The sequence below is a fragment of the Bos indicus genome, chromosome 5 (assembly GCF_029378745.1).
Source record: "Bos indicus isolate NIAB-ARS_2022 breed Sahiwal x Tharparkar chromosome 5, NIAB-ARS_B.indTharparkar_mat_pri_1.0, whole genome shotgun sequence".
In the NCBI taxonomy this organism is placed as follows: domain Eukaryota; kingdom Metazoa; phylum Chordata; class Mammalia; order Artiodactyla; family Bovidae; genus Bos; species Bos indicus.
Window position 1 is genome coordinate 39,757,580 of NC_091764.1, and position 4,374 is coordinate 39,761,953.

The following is a 4,374-nucleotide window of genomic DNA, read 5'->3' on the forward strand; positions in this document are numbered from 1 at the left end:
TTATTTCCATTTTCAAATTCCTATATAACCCATTGGTACTTTCCAAACAACTGCTTGTATTATTTTTGTCAGCTGCACAGCTTAAAAAAGTTAATAGTGCATATTAAAAAAGATGTAAAAATGTTTTAAAGAAGGAAGCAATAGTGTTTCTTAAAAAAAAAACAAAAGAAAAAATCAACCCAGGATTCATGATACAGCAGAAAATTGAATTTTAAATGTCTATCAGATGTAAGAAGTAGAATGAAGAAAATCACAGGGGATAATGTATTTGGGTCTAATTGAAGAAATTATACAATGAGAAAGCTAGCCCTGTAAGAAGGGTTTTATATTTTTTTTATTAAATGGCTGAAAATATATTATTGAAATAAAGCTAAATAGAACTGATTTCAAATTTTAATTTTAAATTTGTAAAGTATCAATCATGACAAAGAACTTGGTAAAATATTTTAATAAATTCATTATCTAACATTATTTACATGTGTATCTCATTTAATTTTTATCTTAAAAATGAATAATTTATAGAGGAGATGCACAATAGTTGAAATAGAGAAAAGAATTTGTAGTTAAATATTTGGGGTAAAGTAGGAAAGTTCAATATCTCAAGTTATGTTTTTAAGACTTTCATTTTATTTAGTTATCTATTTTTTGTCTGCACTGGGTCTTTGTTTCTGTATGCGGGCTTTCTCTAGTTGCAGCAAGCAGGGGCCACTACTTTTTTGGCACATGGGATTCTCATTATGGTGGCTTATTTTATTCTGGAGCACAGACTCTAGGTGTGTAGGCTTCAGGAGTTGTGGCAAAAGGGTTCAGTAGTTGCAGCTCATGGGCTCTAGAATGCGGGCTCAGTAGCTGTGGAACACAGGTTTAGTTGCTCCACAGCATGTGGAAGCTTCCTGGGCCAAAGATTGAGCTCATGTCACCTACATTGGTAAGTGGACTTCTAGTTGCTGTTCCACCTAGGAAGTCCTCAGGTAATTTTTTAATAAGGATCTTGCTAATTTTTGTTGAAATAGTTAACCTCATTATACTCCAGAAGAACAATTTGGACTTATCACAAATAAATTAATAAAAAGTTAATGGTGCTAATGGTAAAGAACCCTCCCGCCAACACAAGAGGTGTAAGAGATGCAGGTTTGATTATTGAGTTGGGAAGGTCCCATGGAGGAGGGCACAGCAACCCACTTCAGTATTCTTGCCTCGAGAATCCCGTGACAGAAGGAGCCCGACGGGCTACAGTCCATAGGGTCACAAAGAGTCAGACACAACTGAAGTGACTTAGCACGCACACATACACTCTGCATATACATTAAAAAAGCAAGGTGACAATATACAGCCTTGATGTAAGAGTGAAGGCCAGTGGGAATAATGCCTAGATTTATCTTTAACATATGTTAACTTGTATGTTGTTGTTTGTTTTTAGTCACTAAGTTTTGTCTAACTTATTTGCAAATCCATGGACTGTAGCCCACCAGGCTCCTTTGTCCTTGGTATTTCTCAGGCAAGAATACCGGAGTGGGTTGGCATCTCCTTCTCTAGGGACTCTTTCTGACCCAGAAATTGAACCCACATCTCCTGCGTTGCAGGCAGATCCTTTACTGTTGTCACTAAGGAAGCTCACGACGAGAAATACAGTACTAAAAAAATAGATAACTCATGGGAACCTACTGTATAGCACAGAGAACTCTACTCAGTGCTCTGTGATGACCTAAATGGGAAGGAAATTCAAACAAGAGGGGATACGTGTATACGCACAGCAGATTCACTTTGCTGTGCAGCAGAAACTAACACTTTATGAAGCAAGTATACTCCAATAAAAATTAATAAAAAAAGATTAATGGGGAATAAGAATACATTGGTTAGAAATAGTTGATTTAAAGCCAACAAAATACAACAAAAATGCATTTTTTTTTTTTGACGGAGGGAAGATAGATCAAAATAGATAAGAAAACACTTTCACTTTAATTGCTTTTTTCTTATACTTCAAATTTATACTTAACGACTTTCTCCTCCTGGACAGAAGGAACACCTGGGTATTCTGGGAGAAGTTTATAATTTTCCAAATCATTTTCAAGAAAAAAATGCATCACTTTCAAATTCTTGCGTGATTATTGCCACAAATAATCTAAGATGGCCTGGCTTGTTCATGGCTTCCTTATATAGAACTGCTTCCTGCTATCAAACCATATCTAGTTTATTTGTTAATGCTGGTTGCTCGATAAGTTCTAAGGCATCATCCAGACTTTTGGCAAGAAAATGAGCTCCCTGTGGAGGTTCCTTGAGTTCTCTATTGAGAATTATGTTAATTCTGTCTTTTAAAGATTGATTCTTTTCTGGAATGTTGAACCACGTCTTCCTACCCATAATCACCAAATTCTGTTTATCTTCTACTGATGAGGAATGCTTGAATTCATACCTGAGCAAGAGCTAAGGCAGGTCCCCATTCTTGCTGATGCCCCATGCTTTGCGACAGAGTGATGAGGCAGTTTAGTGGACGAACTACCTTTATCTTTAAAATATGTTATTAACTTGTATGTAGAAAGCATTAAATCAATTAAAATGTTAAATTTTCTAAATCTGACTTTAAGCCATTAATCATTATTTTCTTTCCACTTAATGTGAAATTTTAAAAATAATGAATCCTTAGATAAAAGCCATTGGTGTTTGCTACTTACAAAAAGTGTTGCTCAAATTTCCACCAAAAATGTTCTTTATCTTCCTGCCTACGTATGAATAAATGTGTGTGTGTGTGTGTGTGTGTGTGTGTGTGTATGTATTTGAAGCTTAGAATGAATTCTTTTTACTTTTTTTTTTGAAATCTGTATTGTATTTATATTTGCCTACATCATATGATAGTCTGGGTAAATATGAAAAAAGAGGTTGAATTAATGGAAAAAAACCTCTAAAATTCTTATTTTTAGGGGAAAAGGTGAGCAAAATTCATACTACTAATACAGATGATTTAATAGTCTAATTTCAAACTAGATTATTCTCCTTACTGGTTGCATGTTAACTATAAAGTACTTAGAGTACTAAAAATTAATTTTTCCCTTTGAGACCTTTAAAGTTGTCTCTGTCAATATTGCTGCTGCTGCTGCTGCTAAATCGCTTCAGTCGTGTCCGACTCTGTGCAACACCATAGACCGCAGCCCACCAGGCTCTGCCGTCCCTGGGATTCTCCAGGCAAGAACACTGGAGTGGGCTGCCATTTCCTTCTCCAATGCATGAAAGTGAAAGTGAAGCCACTCAATTGTGTCTGACTCTTAGCGACCCCATGGACTGCAGCCTACCAGGCTCCTCCATCCATGGGATTTTCCAGGCAAGAATACTGGAGTGGGGTGCCATTGCCTTCTCTGCTGTCAATATTGAGATATCTTGAAAAGTCTCAAAGGAAAAACAGGCTCCAAAATCACTGCAGATGGTGACTGCAGCCATGAAATTAAAAGATGCTTGCTCCTTGGAAGAAAATCTATGACAAACCTAGATAGCATATTAAAAAGCAGAGACATTACTTTGTCGACAAAGGTCCATATAATCAAAGCTATGGTTTTTCCAGTAGTCATGTATGGATGTGAGTGTTGGACCATAAAGAAAGCTTAGAGCTAAAGAATTGATGATTTTGAATTGTGGTGTTAGAAAAGACTCTTGAGAATCCCTTAGACCGAAAGATCAAGCCAGTCAATCCTAAAGGAAATCAACCCTGAATATTCACTGGAAGGACTGACACTGAAGCTCCAATACTTTGGTATCTAAAGAGATTGGTACCTAAAGAACTATGCTTGCTTTATTTTGGTCTAAGTTATTTAGAGCTTATTATTTTCTCATTTATAAACTTATGCAGAATGCCCACCACATTGTTTGGCACGTAGTAGACATTAAATAAGTGCTTAACTCCTTTTTAAGAAGTGGATTAAAAGCATTGAGATATGAGTTTGCTTAATTAGAATGCATTTCAGAAAAGGGGAAAAATAAGCTAAGTTAGCAACTCTTTGGTTTGGCATTGTGAATGATCTTGGAACGTTGGTATGGAGACTTGGATTATTTGACTTATCCAAAAATCTAGGTAAGAAATGAAGTATCAAAGACCTAGATTAAAAATGGGCAATAAGAATAAATTGATACTTAATGGTAGACAGAAATCATCCCAAGATGACCATGCATGCATGGGTACATGTGCTTAACAACATAAATTTTTACAAAAGTTTAAAAAATATTTCTTTATTTTTCTTACCACAGATGACTGTGGCAATGAGCAACTATCATTTCCTTCTCCCCTTCTTTCAGCTTCTATGGAAAAACAAATTACTTGGTATATAAATAGAGGTTATCAGCAGTAATGCTAATTGATGGTATAGCTGCCAAATACCAAGTTATATT

At 35.7% G+C, this 4,374-nt stretch overlaps 1 pseudogene; it reads right to left on the reverse strand.

The window, feature by feature from the left end:
* Nucleotides 1–1,958: 1,958 nt before the first annotated feature.
* On the reverse strand, nucleotides 1,959–2,361 carry LOC109558390 (dihydrofolate reductase pseudogene; annotated as a pseudogene).
* Between the last annotated feature and the right edge of the window lie 2,013 nt (nucleotides 2,362–4,374).